A 23,472-nucleotide genomic window follows, 5' to 3' on the forward strand; every position below is an offset into this window, starting at 1 on the left:
TCTGAGTGATACAAAATGATTTAAGTTTATACTTTTTCCAAAGGGAAAAGAACAATGTCCAACTAATGCTTCACTTGGTCAGAACTGAAGTGGGTTGTAAATGCACTGTACAGCATATTCTCTGTGCTTTCCTTCATATGTTGTGATTATGTGTTCTGTAAATAGCATCCAGACTATAAAGACCTTGTGAAATCAAGCAACATTAACTCATTAAGTCAATAATTCATGGATTCTTTTATCTAAAGTGGCAACATCACACCATCAATTCACGAAACAGCCACTTCTCTGAAGTGTATGTGATGATAATAATGGATTTTCTAACAATACTCTCTCAGAACAAGGTCACTGCGCACAGATGCAGTGGACACCATGATCTGACCTAGGTCAGCAAAACAAGCTTTATTATTGAACCTAATTATGAACTATCAAGATAATGGCCCAGACTAAACTGTTTCCTAGGGGATTATTTAGAAACTAGTCAGCCATTTTAGATTTAAATGTACTGTACAGAACACTACCTGCAAAGTTACAGCAATTGCTTTTGGTACCCTGTACTCTAGGTACAGTACATGTTTGCTTGTGGGCACACACATAGGCATGACATTTTAAACATACACATGCTTCCCTCAGAAACCATAATTCACCCACACTATATATATTACAGTTGTCAGTGCACATCCAAGGTACCAGAACTGAATCATTATGTAGATATGTCAACCTGGTAATGGGCTCCTCAAAGAGGGGGAAACATGAGGAGAGGAGAACAATGAGACATATAAAGTTGCACCCAGCACAAGAGGGCACCAATGTGGACCAGTACCTCTTCCTGTGGAGACTTGGTTTGAGTTTGACCTGGATCCCAGAACCAGCCGTGTGTCACAAGCGTTGCTCTTAAAGTGGTTGCTTCAGTTCTGTGGGTGTCCATCTGGTTTTGGATGCTATCTGATGGTCAGCAGACTGTATCACAGTGTGACTATTATGGCTGCTTGCAGAGTATTTTGAGTCTAAAACTGGTTCCTTTGGATAGGTCACATGGCATTTCTTAGCTGTCCCTGATTAATTACATTTATTGCATGGGATCAAGGATGGAAGAAGTCACTTTTGTGCAGCAGAAGCCATTTTAATTTGATTTTCCAGGGAGAAGGAAAGCATTTTGGTTGAGCTTATTGCTCTATCTGGAACAATCACTAAAATGTTGGCTGCCTTCTCTGTAATTCTCCCATATATATAGAACTGTCTTGTTATTTTATATTTCAGCTCATGTAATTATACCCCTGTTTTTAAAAGGAATACGTTCCTGAGATCAGAGTTCTTGGTGTGTTGGAAGTGAAGCTAACCCCTCAGTACTCCTGCAAGGACAGATCAGAGTTCTGCTGTTGCATTAAACTGGAGCCCTAATCCTGCTTCCAATTCTGGCAAACCAGTCAACCTGTGTGAATTAGCCTGATGTGCCTGACCTACACCTTGTTTGTGGGTCTCTAATGAGATTCTTCAACCCAAGGGGAAACTGTGTTTGCTGAGCCCCAAACCTTTATTAATTGCATGGCCTGTGAACCCATGTGAACTGTGTCTCACACAAAGTTAAATTACCCCTTTCAAATCAAACTTGGAAAGGTTCACACCACTCTAATGCTAATAGACTGGGCAACTTGAAGCAAATTTTTATGGCTTCATTCCCCACTGACATCATAGAATATCAGGGTTGGAAGGGACCTCAGGAGATCATCTAGTTCAACCCCCTACTCAAAGCAGGACAAATCCCTAGACAGTTGTTTGTTTCCCCAGTTCCCTAAATGGCCCCCTCAAGGTTTGCACTCACAACCCTGGGTTTAGCAGACCAATGCTCAAACCACTGAGCTATCCCTCCCCTCCCCCCATGGCCTCAAGCTCTAGGCCAAAAGAAACCACGGGGGAAAAGTAGATTTTCACAAAATCAAGTTAAAAGAACGATCAGACCATATAGTGATAGTAAAAGTCCTTGGGAATGGAAATAAGGAAAGGAAAAAAAAAGATTTCTGTACAAATTCTCTCTAAATATCAGAGGATACATTCTCTTCTTTGCGCCTCTAATCAACAGGCCTCCAGATGTTCTGTAGTAAAAGGCCTAATTCCTGTAGCAAGCCCTCTGCTAAATTCTGCAACCAACTGAAAATTCCATGGCAGTGTTAACTGATTGTGAAATCATTCCAGAACATGTGGTTTAAAGGAAATTTTAATATGTGCCACAAAACTGACATATAGTATTTTTACATATATGCTGTACTAGGATACCAAGCAGAATAATACATCCAGAAACTTTCCTGATTTGCAGAGGACTAATACCTAACACATGTGGGCTCCGAAAAGCTATTGTTGTCACCTCGCTACCCAGCTTTAGGCTGCAAAATTGTCATATTTCTGGAAGATGAAGTGATAATAGCAGATTTTTGCAGCTCATACACCAGGTGTGAGCAAAGGCAGGGAATGAATAACCAGCATATAACCTATTGGAAAAAAACAGATGATTACAGGGTGAAACCACTTAGAAAGGTGAAAGCCAGTTAAAAACAATAACAACAGGGAAGAGGTAATTTTTTTTTCAAAAACCAGGAAACCCCTTGAGGGAAGTTTGAGAGAACAGTAGCAAAATACAGAAAAATGGAAATCATGAAAAGCCAGAGAACCCCAGGGACGGGAAATACAATTACAGGGGGTGACCATATGGAAAAGAAAACATTAATAAAATCAGCATATCTTTAGAAGAAGAGATGAGTACAAGGTTTAAAAATTAATTTAAGAAAGAAAGACCCAAATTATATGCCTGATCCTCAGCTGGAAGTCAATGGAGCCACATCAGCTACAGATCCAGCTCATAAAAGGGAAATACCCTTTCAGTCAGTTTTTTTAAAATGGTATATTACCAAAAGAGGGAAACCTTGCTGGCTGGTAGCTTTCTTTTACAGCATCAGCCAGGACTCAGACACTTAGGAATGAGGCTATGAACAATTTGGCCGACATTTTCAAACTTGGGTGCCTACAGTTAGGCACTTAATTCCATACTAGGCATCTAAATAAAACCTTTATTTTCATTAGTGCTGCACATCTACAAATCTCATGAACTTCAGTGGGATCTCTGAGTGGTCAGCTCCTCGGAAAATCAGGCCACTTTGATATAGATTCCTAAATATGGATGTAGAGGTCCAATTTTAGGCACCCAAGTGTGAAAATGTGGGCTTTTGTTTACAGCTTTCACAAGCTCCATTTAAATCCTAATGCATTTATACACAGTTTGATTTGGGCATGAAACTTAAGATGGCAGCTGAAATTATCTCAAACACAAAAGTAGAAATTCTGTGGCAGAAGAGAGATTTCTGTAGCACCCGGGATAAAAGATAATCCAACATTCATGGAACCACTATAAAAAACAGGGCATTCATGTAATTCTGGAGGACACTGGGGAAGTTTTATTGCTCTGAGCAACCCTGGAAGCATTGGTTCAGATCCCTGCATGGTTGACTCTGCCTCCCATCCTTGCAGCATAGATAAATTGAGTTCCAAGCCATGTTTCAGATAAAGCACTCAAAATGGACAGCTTCTCGTGTGCTATGGCTTTAGTGATCTCATGGCACTAAGAACACAAATGTGTGTACATAGTCCTTGCAAAAAGCAAAAATGATCCTCTCCCCCCCACCGTCCTACCACACACACACACACAAACACACACCTGTGATACAGTGACCTGCATGCTAGTTTCCCGCCACCTGCCACACCACAGAGAAGTGCATTTCAGTGAGTGGTGATGTGATGCCTGTTTGTATGTTAGGCTTGAGCCAAAGCCCATGGAAGTTAATGAGACTTTCCATTGACTTCACTGGGCTTTGGCTCCGGTCCATAGTTCGTTAAGCACTCTGGGAATACTGGGGATGGAATGCACTGTAGACAGAATATTATTATAATGCAGATTAACATTTGTGAGTGTTTTATGTAACTTTCTACAGGAAAGTTATTATAAAAGTCATAAGAGGGCAGTCATCAAAAAAGAAAGGGATACTCCTGAGATATGAAGGACACTAGGAAATGTCACATGATTTACAAATATCAATAGAAGCAAATACCTTGTGTCATTCAAAAGATTCAGGAAGAAAATACATGTTGGTATAAATACACCCAGGGTCAACACTTCAATAGGTCAACCTTTTTCTCTGCCCCATGATACACTGGTGCTGATTCAGGCCTGCACATTGCTTCATACATAAGTACAAGCAGCAAAATCAATGATCTAGAGCGTTATCTGATATAGACAACCAGTGGAAGGCACTTTACATTTTGCTTATGCCTATCCCTGATCGCTGTTTCAAAATAGAAGGCCTGAAAATTGTGTTAGCTTTCTATATACATTTAGCTTGGTATGATTTCACTACAAGTAGTACATCTTAGGGAAGGATGTACGGAAGGCAAGACACACCACACAGCATAATTTCTAAGAAAGGCTGAATGAATTTATTTGATAGCGCTTTGAGCATCATTTCACTGAATTTCAGGTCAAAGAAAATAAAAGGTAAGAAGGAAAGAAATGAAGAATTTATAAAGCTGATACCTCAACAGCAGAGGTAAAAATAAACCTGTTGATAAATTGGATGTATGTTTTATTTTTATTCCTTAGTTCCTGGTTTAAAGGTTCCCCAGAACTTGATTGGAGACTAACCTTTTTTATCTGATTATGATTGTGTGTAAGAATCAAAGTACTAGAGTTACTAAATACAAGAATAGCGTAAATATACTGGCCAAATTCCAGTCTCACCAATTCCACTTTATTCCAATAAGCACTTCTTTTTAATTGCTCTTTGACAGAAATCAGTCGTTTTTTATTAAGTGCAGATATATGGAGTTGCACTGATTAAAAACACGGGGCCTGATTCTTCATTGACCTATGTCTTGTGTAGTCATTTACACCAGTGAAAACTGGGGGTAAAAAAATACCACATCAGGATGGTATTTTTTCTTTTAAAGTTTTCCAGAAGTTTGGCTACTTTAGGGAGAGCAGTAGTGACTGCTACCATTAAGGTTACATAATCCTTTCCAATGTAACCCGCCTGTCATTCATAACTTTGCAACACAATCCCCCTTTGGCCTAAAATTTTCTACATGTCGTCTTTGCCTAAAGATTATTTCTATTTTAATTTGAATGAAAACTGTTCAGTTTTTTTGAGTGAGAGGAGCATGAAAAATATCCACTTTACCCACTATTAAAAATCATAGAATCATAGACTTTAAGGTCAGAAGGTCATCTAGTCTGACCTCCTGCCACAGCGCAGGCCCACCCACTCTCACCCACCCACCCAACCTATGTCTGAACCTATATGTGCAGCAGCAGCAAGCAAAAAGAAATGTGGCACCTTATAGACTAACAGATGTTTTTGCAGCATGAGCTTTCACTCTTCTTGCACACACTATCCAAGAAGGGTGTCATTCACAACAAAGCTCATGCTGCAAAAAACTGTGTCTTCATTATAAGGTGCCACAGATCTTTTTTGCTTTACAGAACCAGACTAACACAGCTACCCCTCTGATACTTGAGCTATTGAAGTCCTCAAATTGTGGTTTAAAGACTTGAAGGTGCAGAAAATCCTCCAGGAAGTGACCCGTGACCCACGCTGCAGAGGAGGGTGAAAAACTCCCAGGGCCTCTGCCAATCTGCCCTGGAGGAAAATTCCTTTCTGACCCCAAATAAGATGATCAGCTAAACCCTGCGCATGTGGGCAAGTCAGACACGGAAAAGAGAATTCTGTAGTAACTCAGATCCCACCCCATCTAACATCCCATCACAGGCCATTGGGCATATTATATTCCACATTTCAAAAAAAAAAGAACTGACCACCAAAAAAAAAAAAAAAACAAATATTCATTTGGATAAAAAAAAATATCTCTCTCCCAGAGGCCTTTTTTTTTTTTTTTCAAGCATTCAAGCTGTAGTAGTGCAAATACTCACCGCAAACCAAATGTTATGACAAGCAATAATGTATTAAAACACAAGAGTTTTTTATAATCCCTGATATCATTATATAACATGTCATAGATTTCATGCCATTAACACATTGCTTTATTTGTTAAATATGTGGTACTCAATAATATGGCTTTATGGAGAATACATGTTAAAAAAATATATATCTCAATCACAACATTTTCAAAAAACTGTTTGTTTTGTTTATCATGACATGCCCAACTTAGGCCATGTCTACACTACAAAATTATGTCAGAGTACAGCCACTGCAATTATTAAATTGCATTGTGTGTGCACACGCTCGGCTCCTTGTGTCGGCAGCGTGCGTCCTCATCTTGTATCGATTGTAATGTCAAAGTGTGGCACTGCGGGATGGCTCCTGAAAGCCAGTAACAATCAATGTAAGCAAAGCAGTGTCTACACTGACACTGCATCAACCTAATTACATCGACCATGATTCTACGTCACTTGGGGAAGTGGTGTTACTAAATCAGAGTACAGAGGCACTTACGTTGGTGGGAGCCAATTTAAGTGAAGACATTTCCACAGGTAGGTCGAAGCAAGGCAGCTTACATCAATCTAACTGTGTAGTGTAGACCACACCTTAGATATACATGGCCGACATTTCTGAGCTCCAGTAAATGATATATCTAAGTAGTGCAAGATTGGCATTAAAAACCATTAATTATTATGGTAGATATAACTGATGTAAATTAATAAGAGTTAGATCAGGGTGGTGCACGTCCACTAACTACTAATTGACTCCAAAATTTTAATAGCCCTTGGTCTATGGTTATTATTCTTTCAGAGATATCAAAACCTAGGCATCTTTGAAATTCTACAGTAAGTGTGAGATGTAATTTAAAATCTCTAAATTTCCAAGGAATATTGAGGAGCTCCTTTCAAGACATAAATACAATGCTTCATCTTTGATAATAAGATTAAAAGAAAAATATAATCTTTTAATTTAATGTCCAAACTTGCAAGGCATTTAATTTTTTATCTGATTACAGCTGCTTGTCCTTACTTCTTGTAGTGCACAGCACTGCTGTATCACACAAAGAAATGAACAGGAAGATATTTTATGAACTAGTCATTGATCTATATGAATTTATTACAAACACTCTGAACCCTTATTATAAGAACATCCTTGAAAGGTAAGCATTTTGAATGTCACAGGGAGATGTTGCTATAATAAAGGTGAATGTAATAGGCCTTCATGTACAGTATTTGACAGCCAGAGAATTTTCATCAAAGAGAATAACATAAGAAAGGGCCTTATAAGGAAGGTAGATCCCATACATATTGCAGTTTGAAGATTTCTTTATATATTACATTAAATTCATACTAACTAGGATTCTGTTTTCTGATATTTTCAGATGTACATACATGAACATATTAAACTGTGTATCCATATATGCTTTGGAAGGTGTATCATCTGCCCAACAAATAAATAAAATATATCACGACAGTCTACCATGAAGATGGGTAGAGAACACTGGCATTATTGACTCAGTTTTACACCACTGAAGTGAGTAGGAGCAAGAACATGTTCTATAAATACCAAAATATATATACAGTGTGGTCAAATTTAAGATGAAATTTATTTCATGTTTTGTTATTTGGATACTCATTGATTGTTAAAAATACGTAGCTCTTCGTTACAGTCTTAGGTGCCTAAATCTGGGCAATCAAAGCCTATGGGCCCTTACATACCCAGAAAGAGTGCCTATTTGAGCATCCAAATGTGGAATTTGGATTAGCAATTTAGGCCTCTAAAGTTGAAGGGTTATGCATATTTGAGATTAAAAACCTAAACCAAGGTAAATGATAGCAATAAGGCTTTGTTTGCATTTCTATGCAACCTTCCATCCAATGACTTCAACTCTAGGTGCTTTGTTTTCTCTGTTGATCCCGTGACTGAATTTCCAACGGCTTTAGTTGAGGTTTGTTCTTTTTTTAAAAAGGGAATGTATTTCTTTTGAAAGGTGCAAGACTTCCAGATTTATGACATTGGAAATTGAAGTAATTCTTCCACCAGGCAGGTATATCATTGGAAGTGGCAGTAGTTGACCAAGCTTTACTGAAGTGCTCTCTCAACATACTTCAATCCTGACCTGGAGGAACCACCTCTAGAGATGAGATAAAAATTAGATCTTTGGCCTCTTTTGCTGAGAGTGCCAACAAAGGTACCAATGCTGATGATCATTTTTGTGATATTAACCAATATCCATCAGAACGAGAGAGGACTAATTTTCAAGCAGCCCAGTAATAAATTTCAGTCAATATCAATCTTCCAGGATTTGAGCCAGTGACCTACAGGTTGAAAGCTCTGCATTCCTTCCCATTGCTACTCAGCTGGGCTACTCAGTCAACTGCAGGTCTTACATTCTTCATGTCAACTTCCAGTAAAGGTAACATTCAAATGACTTAAAAATGCCATGAGAATCTCGTGTTAAAGATTTCTGTCTTTTTCATCTCTTAATTGAAACATAGGCTGTGAATAGTTTTGAGGGCTTGCCCTCGTGGCCTTACTCACTACTTCATTTCTCAGTACTTACAGGACAGCTTCATTTCTCAGCAGCTAAATAATGAAATAACTGATGTAGGTTAATGTTTTTTAAAGCTCAGACAGTATATTTTTATGTATAATGTTTGGGTTGAGTGGTCTTAGTTACATATGGAAATGAAAATGTGAGCAGGTAACTTATTGATGTCAACACAGCGGGAAAATGATGAGGACAGACACATGCATGGAATTAAGCGGCAGGTCATAACTTTTATTAGACTTTTAACACAGGGATCTACCCATCACCTGCTCTCCTATACCAGACATTTGAATGGTTCCAGTGAAGAGCTTACAGGGCTCCTTACCACGTAATCAATAATGGGGAGTAGGCACTCCTGAGCCTGCCTCCCAGGACTCAGCTCTCTCTTAGTTCTCCTACCGTCCCTCCACCCCCTGCAAGGTGCAGCAGGGTGCGAACCTCAGCCTGCGAGGGCCATAAGGTCTGACCTCAGCCCACAAAGGCCACAAGGCCTGACCCTATCACATGAGCCCAAGGCCCAACACCACAATCCCAGGACTTTTACCTCTGGGAACTGTTAATTTTATTTTCTTAACAGCACTGGAAACTGGCCACAAGTTGCAACAATTAAACAACTCCCCCACAGTATCTCAGCTAGGTACTAAATGAATTCCTACTTAACCCACTGTGGCTTGAAAGTGTTGCAAGGAAGGCAAAAAAAAAAAAGGACCTTCTGGTCCTGAGCCAATTGGCCCATGGGAGAAAAAAATCCTTCCTGACTCCCTAAACAGGCAATCAGCTAGACACATAACATCTATCAGGCCGGGGTCCCATTCCTAGTTCAAATGGGTAGTGTGGGCTGCTGGAATGGAACCAAAAAAGAGACCCCACATGGCCCCTGCACTGGGCTAAATCCTGGGAGTTGGGGAATGCTGGCCAAAGAGCACCCCTCTGCCTCAGTTGGCCAATGAGTGCCCGAGATTCCCGGGGGAGGAGCTACCTATTGTCCCTTGTTGAGTCTCTCCCTCCCCTGATACTGAGACTGTTCTCCTTTCACCACTGGCCCCATCAAGTTCTCCCACCCGTTGTTGCAGGTGGGTGGACGTCTATGAGTAAGTTAAAGTTGGAAAGGGTCAATATAACTTGCGTCACTGTACTTGTATAAGTGCTCACTTTCACTTCATGAGTATTTTTACCCTTTACTCTCTATTTTCCACACACACATCTCAAACCTGCACTTATTTTAACAAAGGGCAAAATACTACAGTCTTACGCCTATTTCAGTTATGCAAAAATCTGAGCTATACAGAGCAAACATGAGCTTAAGAATGTTGCTTGAACATATTGGCACCTATAGTTTACCGCTTTGAAAACCTGGAATATTTCACAAAGCAATTCTCAAGTTCTGCCACTTTTCTCTCTCCCTCTTATTGTTGATCTGCATTAGCCACTGTTTGCCTTCAAAGTGCAAGTCAATCTAAAAAAACCAAACAACCAAAGCCTTTCTGAACAATCAGTTTATCCAGTCTAAGTGCCCTTCTTCCTTGAGCGCTGTTGCTCCATTTCAGAGGTCAATTAGTGAGTTGTTCAGACAGCCAGCTAGGGATTCTGATGCTTTGCATATGACCACTTCAGCTCTTCACTGGACAGAAATCTCATTGTTGTTTGTCCTTAATGCACACTTCCCACAGGATATAATGAGCTGACTGAACTGTCTGATTGATGAGGTCAGTGCCAGTTCAAACATTTACACCTTGTTTTATATCAAAACTATAGGTTTCAAAGTGGTAGCTGTGTTAGTCTGTAACAGCAAAAACAACGAGGAGTCCTTGTGGCACCTTAGAGACTAACAAATTTATTTGGGCATAAGCTTTCATGGGCTAGAACCCACTTCATCAGATACATGGAGTGGAAAATACAGGACCTGCTTCTGTATTTTCCACTCCGTGCATCTGATGAAGTGGGTTCTAGCCCACGAAAGCTTATGCCCAAATAAATTTGTTAGTCTCTAAGGTGTCACAAGGACTCCTCATTGTTTTTATCAAAACTATAGTTTCAGAAAGAAAACATGGGCAGCAGGATATTTTTTGGCTTCTACGAAATAGACACCCCCCCACCCTCACCCCCCAAAAGTTGGCTGAATAGAAAACTCAGCCCCATAACCTTGGTTCTGGTAAATAACAAAGCTAGCTGAATAATGTAATATATGAATATAGTTTTTAAGACAAATACAAATAATGCATTTGATTAATGCATGTATCAAAGCTTGAGACCTGGATTACAGGTATAGTCCCAATGCACATTTGCCTGAATCTGAACTTTCACCTCAAAATTTATTCAATATTTTGTCTTATGAATGCATTGATGAGAAAGTTTTCAAAACTACATATGCAAGAGTATAATGGCTGACGTGTGCACAAATCTGGTATTAGTGCATACTCTTAGCAATGCACACACAAATCTCCAATTGGCATGCATGCAGCAGGCATTGCACATGTGGATGTTGGGCATCTGCATTTTCAAAACTGTGGGCCATAATTATAGATGGCATAATACTGTTCTTGAAAGCTCAGATACATATTCTGTGAAGCTTAAGGAGAGGTGTTCAAGCTTAAAGAGATTTGTCACTGAGACACAACTGATCATGAATTGTAGCATTTTTGGAAGCGGTGCCATACTTCTGGGAATGACATCACCATGCTACCTGACGCTGAATGGAATTGGCTGATACTGGAGATGTTATTCTCCTGGAAACACCATGTCATTAGAAATGTGTTGCTTAAAAATATGTTGGCTCTTGAAAAGCTGGATGCCTGTAATGAGGAAAGAGTCTGGGTTAAGCAGGTAGTTCAGTCCTGGCCCTACTCTAACTTCACAGATTTTTTTAAAATTGATCTCAATCTGCAGTGCAATGGTTTTCTGTGTGTAAACAATCCATAAACCAAGATATGAAATTTTGCAAATAAAACCTAATTAAGGCACAAAATTAGATGCCTTAAATGTCTAATGATTCTTCCACATTTTACCAGAAGTATAGTACCAGAAGACATTTAGTTGTCAATGTCAAAGTATAATCTCTACTCAACTATTATTCAGAGTTAAGAAATTTACATAGCCATATATACAGGCGGTAGTCTTCCTCATGTAAGGGGATACAATAACTCATAACTCCCCCAAAAGAATTTTGAGTGACAATACACTTGATCAATGTAACAAGTACTATACATACAAAACAAATTATCTTTGGCTGAATATTCCATGAGGATGGGAAAGACGTTATCTAAAATTCTTTGAATACTCATTTTAGATCTTTTGTCAATGGCAGCTATGTCAGAAGACACTTTTCCTCGTGGTGATACAGGAATTGACACCGTGAAATGTTTTTGTTTGCTTGCATGAGCATAACCGGTTGGCAGCAGAGATACCTAAGAAAATTATTCTAAGTTCATGATGCAAGTAAGACGAACAGATTTACTATTAATATGCTCAGCATCTGAAAAGAACTACACCACAGCTGACCACAGGCATTTCTTCCCAACAGAACTCCTTTCTATTCAGATAAACTGAGCTAGCAAGACCATCTTCAGTAGTATATATCCCAAGCTGAGCTTCCTATAATCAAGATGTGTGAAGAAACAATTTAATGAAGTTCACAGTTTTCTCATACAGGTCTAATTTTCCTGGGAATCTGATAGATAGATATGTGTGAAGAAAGGAGGAATGACATAGCAATATAAGTAAGGGAGAAGGAAATTAGATTCTTCATGGAATATGGTTCTTGAAGGAGGAGAGGCAAGTCAGTCTGTCTCCATGTAAAGCTTAAAACCCCCACCTAGGTAGTAAAGAAAAGCAAATTAATTTAAAGCATAGCTGCGTTTATGAAGTATGAAGACAAAAATAACCCCTAAAACTATGCCTTAAGCTGTCTATGTAGAATGCTCTGTGTCCTAATTTCCCACACTTCCTTTTTGGAGTGAGATCATAGAATATCAGAGTTGGAAGGGACCTCAGGAGGTCATCTAGTCCAACCCCCTGCTCAAAGGAGGGCCAAACCCCAGCCAGATTTTTGCCCCAATCCCTAAATGGCCCCCTCAAGGATTGAACTCACAACCCTGGGTTTAGCAAGCCAATGCTCAAACCACTGAGCTATCCCTCCCCCTGAGTCACCCACAGCCATAGAAAGAAACTTCCTCAGAAGACGCGCAAATGATATTTGTCACTTTGGAATTTTATTTGAATAAACCCTGGTAGAAATATTTATTTACCATAGCTATGCAACATATGATAGGAAAACAGACATTTTCCTGTAACTTCAGCAATCAGAATGAATATTCACTATTGTGGAAAATGGATAACTGCTTAGCCAACATGACATCATTCTCGAATAAGGGATTTTTCTCTTTGAATGGGCTTTTTTTTTTATACCTAGGTATATTTACATTTTGCATTTCATGCAAGTTTTTTTCTCTGGGTTTAGGTAATTGCTTTGGCGAAGAAAAATAGTGGCTGCTTGTTAATGTTATTAAGGATATATTAGTATTTTTGAAATATGCTTTTCTGTTTTACAAATCATCTTAATCAAGGTTTATTATGAATATACTGTCAATAATAATATCTTAAATGTTTTCCTGGAATGAAAAAAATTCTCATTTTGCTAATGCATCATGTGACTAAAAATATTTAATTGACCTAATGTCTCTGAACAGTTAAAATTGTTCTATTAGTTTCTTCTGGAATAAGACTCCTAAATTAATCATGGGGGAAAAAAATAAAATAGCATCTTTTCAAAGTCTCTGGTCCTGATCCTTTGTTATGTTAAAGCGCTTTTTTTATAGCTCCGGCAGTATAAAGAAGCCTTAAAGAGAGCGTAAATATAATTTATGCTCACTTTAAGGTACCTTGTCAGAGCGGTAAGCTGAATTCAGCTGGTCAAAGAAACTTTTTTGCCTTAATATTTTTTTTTTAAATTAATTCACTTGAGAACACTGCATCTTTTGGGCCAAAACTTGACAAATTAAATGATGTAAAGATTAATATTATCTAGCGTCACAGAGTTAAAATATTTTGTTCTAATTAACATTTTCTGGAAAGATGACTAAATTACCTTTCTAGTAAAGATTAATGTTCCGGATAGACTTGATGGCTTAGTATTCCACCATAAATCATATTGGGATGATGCTCGAAGAATTCATTTAAGTTTATTAATTGCAAATATATATATGGACACACACAGACACACAGACAATTGCACTAGCCGCAGCAGCAGCAAAGAGCATCTACTAATCCAAAGCACTAATAGTTTTTAAATTACAACATATAATTTTTATACACTACATTAGAGGGTGAGTAAAGCAGACTAGCCTCCGGGCTAAGTTTCACAGCTGGCACTTACGCATTAGACAAACACTCACTGACCTTTGCGGCATTATGGAAATACTGTGTTTACAAGAATAAACTTTCCCTCAGGCAGTTACGCAGCTAGGCATTAATGTTCCCTGACCCAGCTCAGCTTTGAAGGGGCACATGCCAACTAGAAAATCTAACTTCCCAGTGGGCAGTGACACAAAATCTCTGCAAGTCTAAGCTCCAAGGGTTTCACCAATGCTCTTTTTCCAGGCTTTTATTTTTATTTATTTATTTTGTTGTTTTGTTATTTTATATTATGTAATGTGTACATTTAGGACCTGGTTCTGCCACCTTTACTCACACGGGGCAGTTCTTTACTCCACAAATAGTCCTGAATGGTTTGAAGGGGATTTAACGTTGCCACTGATTTCAATGTCAGTGAGGATGGTTGAGTGGAGCCCTTATTTATTTCATTTTATAGGGTTCCCATATGATAGGCCCCAATTCAACAAAACATTGAAGCCTGTGCTTAAGTACCTTTGACTTCAAGTATGTGCTACAGTGCTTTGCTGAACTGAGGTCGCATCTCTTTAGAAACACTTAGACACAACATTTAAATGGACATTTGATTTTTGTCCATCTCTGAGAGAAGATTATTGACTGAGATAAGCAGAATTTTGGTGCCACACCCAGGCCTAAAGTAAGATTAAAAGCTGTTAAAGAAATCTGAGTTCCACAGCTGTCTTTTCAATAGGACTCATGCCGTCTGATTGCACTGGAATGGACTTTGTAATTGAAGAAGAAATGAAAATTGTAGTAGTACCATCTGTCTGTGTCATGTTAGCTGTTGGTAGGTAGGGATGGTTAGAAAATTTCTAAACATTCAAAATTTGATTTAAAAAAAATGAGGAAATGTCTACCAAAACAAAAAAAAGGAATATTTTCATCCATTCTTTGACTGGCAAAAATGTTTAAAATCCCTGAAATTTAGCTGTAGCCAGAAAAAAAAAAGGATAACATTTTTCATCATTTTTCCGTATTTTTCACTCAGATGTGCTGATGGGTAAATTACAGTGGTACTACAAATACTACAAAGATTTCACTCACCCCCACAGTCAAATACAGTATTTCATCTCTTGTGGCGTACTTGGAGAAGAGCACAGCAAATCCTGAAAAATATTTTCAGAAGCTCATCAGTCATGTGTTTTAAACAAATTTTCTTCTCATTTATTTGTGCCTCTTTTGGTATTTTTTTCCATGAAGATCCTAGTGTACTGGAATGCTCACACCAGTAGTCTAGTGGGTTTGTACAAGGTGGCGGTGGGAGGGCAAAATTAGGTCTAATTGTGTGTGTCAACACAATGTGATGGTTAAGAATTAATGTGTACAGAACACAGGAAAATTTACAAATTGATTTCCTACAGCAACATTTGGAAAAACATCAATGGCTACCCCAATATAACGCTGTCCTCGGGAGCCAAAAAATCTTACTACGTTATAGGTGAAACCGTGTTATATTGAACTTGCTTTGATCCGCCAGAGTGCACAGCCCCGTCCCTCCGGAGCACTGCTTTACCACATTATATCCGAATTCATGTTATATCGGGGTAGAGGTGTATTATATTTCTGTATATCTATCTAAATATCAGACCAAATTCTGGTCTCAGTTACACTCTGGAAGGCAGAGGGGTTGTCCGGGTGTAACAAAAAGCAGAATTTAGCTCCTCATTTTCATTTCTAGCAAATCTTTCATTGTCTTTTTTTCCTGCTCCGCAAGAAAAATCAACACTCAATACCTCATTTGTCTGTTTGCTGGAAAAGCAAGTTGTTTTATTTTTAAAACTGTAATCAATAATCTAGAGTATAGAAAGTATACTTGGAGTCAGGCTTTAGGCTTCTTATTAAGGGATCTGGGGTACTGAGATAAAGGAAACCAATGAAGGTGTTCAAAGTTGAACCCAGTAACAGGCCCTGATATTTATTTGTACCTCTATTTGAGTGCTTCATGTTCACAACCATTACCACACCAGCCATTATGAGACTTGAATTTGAAGGCTGTCTGTATTTAATTGCAGAAGAAACAATAACCTATAGCCTGATCTGATACAGGTGACATTTGCCCTGTTCACTAGGGAGCAGCTCTTTAAAGTGTTTGAAAGAACAACTGCCTACTGCACTAATTTAATGGTTGCTTTGAAATTTTTGTGCCGATACAGTTATGTACAACATGGTTGCAGGGGAAAAAAAGAAAAGAAAAGCAAATCAAAAGAGGTTAACGTTTAGCCCTGTGCGTAGGGAATTACATGTGCAACTCCCGTCACTGTTTATGGGAGGTTTTGTGTCCAATTCCCCCATGCTGTGCTGAGATCTTATCCCACCACATAGTTCAAGTTCTAACAGCAATTTTTAGTGCTCTCGTATATATTTAGCATTGCAATTTTCATATGGTGAGAAATGGGGTAAATGGTTTATAGAGAATGAAAGCATGTTGCTTTGCTATCTCTGGGCTCTTCTATTTTAACTCTGATACAGATGGGATTCAGCACATGACCATTTTGATACTTCAGTGCAACACAATGCATTATTTTGTAAATGTGAATATTTCCCTTCACATATAAGCATCCCAAGACACTTCACAAACGTAACAAAGCAACAGGCTACGGAATTTAATTTAAGTTAAAAACAACTGAGATACTCCTAAAAAGAAGCAATAATGAGTCTTGCCTTCAGTCTTATGTATTATTTATTTATTCAATTAATTTACAGTTTACAATATGTTTATCGCAGCTCTCTCAGATTCTGCACTCATTAAATTGATAGTAAAACATTCATTTCAGAGGCTGCAAGATTGGGTGCGTATTTACAGCAGGACTAACTCTTAAGAGTTAAGGTTGTATAACAGTTTCCATTTCAACATAGTGTCATTCCATATGGTTTTAGAAGTTATTTCTGAAATTTTCAGAGTTTTGGGGCCTGATCCTACTCCCGTTGATGGCCCTGACTGAAAGCCCATGAAAAGTCAAGGGAATGACCCATACTGACGTCAGAGGCTTTGAATCAGGTCTAAAATAGTGTTTTTTACATTGACTTCAATGGGAGATGGATAAGGATCCCAGTTTCTGCCTAAATATATGAGTTTGTGTGCGCACACGTGTGTGTTTAAAGTGAAACCTCCCAGCCCACTGCCAGAGACACTGGGCTGGCGGGAGCCAGGGAAAGCCAGATTGCCAAAAGCCTTTCAGGCTGGCAGGCAGGGAGTTGTCATTTCCATTTTCTTGATGGAAAATCAAAAATTTTCAAGAAAATTGAAATTTTCTCATGGAAAATTTGATTCTGTGAAAAGGGCATTTTCCATCAGCAAATCATTAAGTCAGAGAATTCCCAATCAGCTGTAATAATATTACTGACAAGCAGAACAGTAGACCCAGATGACCACAATGCACAGAAGAAGCTCAGATAAACACCTTAGAACAAGCTTCAGTCATGTAACTGAAACCCAGAGCAATTAACATTGCCAGCTATTATGAAAAAAAATGATGCAACCGTAAAGATTTCTGAAAGTGGAGCTAGTACATCAGGCTCAGAGTAAATTTTTTTTTTCTGAAATCTCTACTAGCCAGTCTCTGTGGGAATGGAAACAGAAACTGTATATTCTTTTCTAACAGAGAAGAAACATTATCTTTTCCAACTGTAATTCCAGGTATAAAAGGCAGTACAGCTAGAGGCAAAATTAAAACTGTGAGGGAAAAGCAAGTCTAATATATGGCCAACTGCAGCAAGTCAAGTAAAGCAGACAAATAATAATTCCGATGATAGCAGGGAACTTTCACAGGCCTCAGACATGAAAGCCTTCAATGTTTTCACAGTCAGGCAAAACCCTGAAGACATGTGGTTTAATCCTATGGGGGTGCAAGAGAACTCTGGGGAAGCAACCATCTTTGTAGACAGACAGCAGAACTCTGGGGAGGCATCAGACTCTTCAGACAAGCAACAGAACCCCAGGGAGACAGCAAATCTCTAAAGAGGCAGCAACTTCTGCAAACAGGCAGGCAGGAGCTAACAAAGCAGCAGGCTTTGCACACATATACACATATATAGAAATTGTAGGACATAATCAAGGTCTACAATGGGATTCAGTAAAGGCCTCAAGTCTTGAAATAATAATATTTTTATTCTCCAAACAAAAAGAACACAACTTTCCACACAATTATTTCCCTTCAATGATTTTCTCAGAAACAATTAATCAAACTCTGTCCTTCCTCCACTTCCTAAAATATTACATCACAAATTCTCAGGTACAGAGAACATTTCAGCTTGAGGTTTCTTGGATCTCACAGTGAGTTTCTTCTCTCTACTCTGCTTCATATTAACATCCATTTACATAAACAAGAATTCCAGTTTTGAGATTTACCTGTGTACCCAAGTGAAAAGGTCTCAGCAACAGTCAGCTCTGGTGTTCTGAGCATGCTCAGTCCTTGGGAATAATTCATTAGCAAATAAGCAAAAAAGGCGACTCTTCCCAGTTTTCCTGGCCCCGCTATCGCATCACCCCCAGTAGGGTAAATTTGGCCTTATAAAATTGTCAGATTAACCAAGGGAATTCCACAAATCAATGCAGGGGATTTCAGCTGGCTGGAACACTGGATGACATACGCTAACTGGATGACATACACTGGATGACATTGCACAGATACTTTCAGTGAACTAACATTTAAGAAGAGCATTCATACTTCACTTCCTAATTTTAAAGGGCCCAGTGTCCGCAATACATACTCATGTGGGTAGCAGTGTTGAGTTCATTGGGACTACTCTTGTAATTAGGTAATACTCCGTGTGGATTGCAGAATTGGACCGTTTGTTAATTGGGAAACAAAGAACCAGATTCTTCCATCCTGACTCTCATATTGAGTATTACCTGACTCCACAAGTAGACCCACAATGGGGAAAGATGTAAGCCTTCCAGCCAGCATAATTCAATGATGAAAAAAGTGCATAAGCTTGAATGTATTGTACTTCTTATATATCTTGCTCCCTCTTCTTCTACTTCTTCCATAAGCTCTTTGATGTTAAAGCACCGTGGATAAATACAGAATTGCTCCTGTAACTAATACACAGCAGAAAACTTTCACCACTTCAACACTACTGATTTATGGCATTTAAAGTGACAATAAAGGAAGATTCCCCTCCATCCTTTCCCGCACAAAGGTTTGTGAAAAGAGGGATATGTTCTGCTATGACTTGAATTGTCACCAGGCATTTAACCAGTCCACCTTCTGCACGTGTAAAGAACACATTTAGTGTAGCAGCTGTTGTCACTGACCAATGAACAAACATCAACACAGAGAGTGTAGAGCCATAAGTGAAACATGGGGACCTTTTCACTAGGAAGATTCTGCTCTAGCTGTTGCAGATCCTGCTCCTGTTGCTGGTCTGGCAGCTCCTGATATACTGTAGCTTCTGACATTGATAGTGATGAGTGGTGTGTAATGTCAGTTCAAGACCTACAACATATTAGTGAAAAGGAATCCTTTGAACATGAATCCCATGACACCACAGCAGCACTTAAGAGCCCTGACTTTCCTGACTAGGAGATGACTGACTAAAAGACCAAGCACTGAATTAATTTATTGCCAAGCTGGTTTAAAACTGTAAAAACAAAGATTTACTTGTTTTCAGTGTTACCACGATGTTAAAGCACATTTTTGGCAGAGGAAATCATTCTGAAGAGACGGAGCCAGGGTTGGTAGGCCCAAAGTGACATTTTTGTATTTGTTTGCAAGATACACACAAACACCAGTGTTCTTGTTCTAGCGTATTCCAGTATCCTAGAACTCAGGAGTGACCCTACAATAACTTAAATGAGACCGAGTTTACGTCTGTCCCTTTATAGACATTTATGAACATAGGGCCCTGCATGGAGTGGAACATCTCTTGTGAGTAATGGCTGTTGAAGGCTTGAAGGAGGTGCCCAGCACCTTGCAGGCTCAGATTGATAAGCAAAATTATTTCCCATCTTTTTTGGAGTGTAACTTTGTTTCTCTTTGGCATAGCCAATATGTTCAGAGTGGCCTTTGTTTTGTTATAGATGTGTTTTCTAATTACATTATTGAATTAATAGAAGGCCAGTTTTTATTTATTTCCTATTAGAGACCTTGAAGTTCCTTTTCGTTGGATCAGATTTCTTTTAATGACCCTTCATAGTTAAGTGTTAATCCTGAAGGACCTGTACCGACTGTCACTGACACCAAGGACAGTTCAGCAGGAGGGATACGGATTCCTATTGTTCTGTAAAAACAACAAGGAGTCCTTGTGGCACCTTAGAGATCTAAGGTGCCACAAGGACTCCTCATTGTTTTTGCTGTTCTGTGTTGCAAGTTGATGCTATTTCACAGTCAAATTTTGTAAAAAGCAATTAAAAATAAGTTCACTGACAAAGCAGCACTACAGTAGGAGCCTGATTTTATGAACTGATTAATGTTGAGGAGCTCATAAAACTGAAAAGTTCATAAGATAGAACATCTCAAAATTACAGTAGGTTTGGTGCATAAATTACAGTATAATGCACTGCATGGCTTGCTTCTTGTCTTCCAAAGCACTGCAAAGCAATTTCCAGTGCACTGAAGGCACTGGAATGTGAAAGGTTGTTGACTTGCTCTTCATCAACATCACTTCCGTTATGTGATTCTTTTCCCCTCATTGAGAAAAAGGTTCCTATAGCTGGTCATTTGTAAGATTAGAGCTCATAAAGTTCAGGTTCTACTGCATTCTAAAATCATATCAATTGATCCAATAAAGAACTTTGTTTTCGTATGCAAACAAAGAATATTTATATATAATATAAACTTTTAGAATATAGTTTTCTAGTAACCTACACTGCTGATAAAACAATAGATACTTATTGTAGTGTTGCTTTATTATTTTGCTGGTGATATATCCAATGGATGCTCAGAAGCTGTCAGCAACAATGAGCTAAAGGTGTGTTAATGCTAACATCTCTGATACCTTATCTGATACATTATTTAACAGAGGAACTTAGTTAAATACATTATTTAACTAAGAACTCACCTTAGGAAATAGCTCAGTGTCTGTTGCTGAGTTTTCTGAGGATGCCTGATTCAAGGGATTCCTTGTATCCCTTTGTAACAGTTGACCAACTTCACTAAAATGTGAAAAAATCACCTCAAACAGCAAGTGCATAAGACTGTGATTGATTGAAACTTTGCTAGTGTATAAATTAGCTATACATGTGGTTTTTAAATTCAATTTAGTACTGAGAATCTAACCTTAGGGGTTTGAAATAATGGGACATTAATTTCACTGCCTTTTACAAACTACCGTGGAACATAAGTAAATGACAAAGATGAATAAAATAAGAATGATAAATGGTTTATGGTTGGTATTTTTTAAAAAATAAAGTTACTGCCATTGAAAACCTAAGTGAAATGAATTTGGTCATTTCAGTTTAGTCCCTGGTGAACAATAGTCCACATTTCAAAAGCATCACACATAATTTGGCAAAATGGGCAGCTTCTGCTCAGATGTGGCTTAGGGCTGAGTAAGAAGGCAATTCCCCTAGTGAGATGTTCCTTTCCTTCAGGGTTAAGGTCAACGGCTAGCCAGTGTGGGGTAGGGAAGCTTTTTCTGCTTGCATTTCACCTGAACTATAGATACAGCATTTCGGTTGCCAGAGACAGTCTTCCAGTGCTCACAAGAGTATTCACAGCCTCCCCTCAGTGCACACATACTTGACTCCTCAAACTAGTGCAACCTTCTTGCTCTCTCTCCAGCTCTTTCTATTCCATTTTATTATCCTTGTTTTACTTTTCCTTTGCATCTCCCTCCAAAGTCATCTTTCACCTTCTACTAGATCAAAGGGTTTCCCATTCTTGACCCAGAATTTAGCTGCTTTATATCCTAGTTTAATGGCAGAAAAAAGGGGCATCAATGGAAATGATAGAAAATCACATTAGGAAGCTCATCCAGCATTGTAAGTGTGTAGGATGGTCCATCAGACAAGATTATGGAGATGAAAATGCTGAGATCATAAAAACAAACGACTTTAACTGTTTCCTATTCACTTCAGTGAGAACTTAGATTGCTCAGCTCCTCTCAGGCAATGCTTAGGTCCTTGCAGCATCAAACCCACAGTCAGGTAGTTAAAAATAAGTTAATTCCCCTCATTTGCACATAGACCTAAAAGGACTTTATCATTTTGCAAATCGCACTTCTGTCTGAACAGCTTTGACCGACTGTTGTTGGCAATAACACCTGAGATTGCCATAGCTGAAGGGGATGGGAGAAAAATCTCTCTTTTGCTCTTTTTTCAATTTTAATTTGTATATTTGGCAGCACTTTTCCCGTAGTAAGTTTAATTATTTCCTTTGTGTCGTCAGTTAGTAACTTTGACCTTGACTCAGGAAATCAACATTATTCAAGAAGTGAAATTAAGCACATGCTTAAAGTGAATTCATCAATAGAGGTAGTTTTGAGCATGTGCTTCAGCAGTCCCTGAATTGTAGACTTTTCCCCACTTCTCTTTGGGTGTTTCCCACAGCAACAAGGGAGAGAAATATCATTCACAAAACAGGAAAATATGATTGTAAAATTACAAAACTGGCAAGAAGACTCAGAGACTGGTGTAGTGCTTCAAAGTATGTTTAACTATGTTTTTTAAAAATTGTCTCAGTTTCTAGTTGATGGTGTCCTTTTAATTGCAGGTGTAATGTAGGGGTTATTTTACAATTTAGCCCTTGGAGTGGAATGATGAGCTAGAGATGGATCACATTAGAGAGGGAGTGGCTTCAGGAAAGGAGGATCCTTAAGTGAAGCCAAACTCTTCTCCTTATTAGGATGAATTGTTCAGCCTTCTGTTAGTTGGTAGGTAGTTTGCAGATAGCAAAAAACAAATGTACCCATCATTTTGTGGCTCTCCTCATAGTCTTAATTGCTTCAACCAAGCCAGTCCAGCTCATCTTTAATTGGAATGAAACTGTTAATCTTTCACACAGAGCACCCAGCTGAGTCTTTGTATGCATTTGAATGTGTAAAAGGGCTTTTGGCAGTTCAGAGTGTGTGTGGCATTAGCTGGATTTAGCTCATTAGCAAACCACAATAGGCTCTGCTGACACTGTACTCTTCTGGGTAAAATACATGAGGCCAGCCTACACCCTGTGGATATGTACAGCATAACTGCATAATAAACAGGCATTTATTAATAATTTTATCTGTCACACATACAGAGGGAGGGGGTGAGAAGTCAAAAGCTGTCATATGTTGTGACAAAAGAGGCATAATTAAAATGATAAGTGTCATGTGATTATAACCCTTGAAGAATTAATCTAGCATGAAACAACAATGGTATAAATACAACAGCATATGTTCCAAAAATTAATTTCACATAATAGGCAGCTGATGTGGCACTTAGATTCAATTATACATGGTTATACAATGACAGCTGATGCATGGAAAATACTGTACAGCAGAATAATCCCATTATATATGAGTGAATAGATGAATAGCATTTGAATGAAAAACTTCCTTTAGTCTTACAGAATGTATGCCTGAGTGTGTGGGAAAAACTAGAAAAACTAGGATTTGTGAAATTATATATATTTTCTA

Source organism: Mauremys reevesii, linkage group 10 (genome assembly GCF_016161935.1).
Source record: "Mauremys reevesii isolate NIE-2019 linkage group 10, ASM1616193v1, whole genome shotgun sequence".
In the NCBI taxonomy this organism is placed as follows: domain Eukaryota; kingdom Metazoa; phylum Chordata; order Testudines; family Geoemydidae; genus Mauremys; species Mauremys reevesii.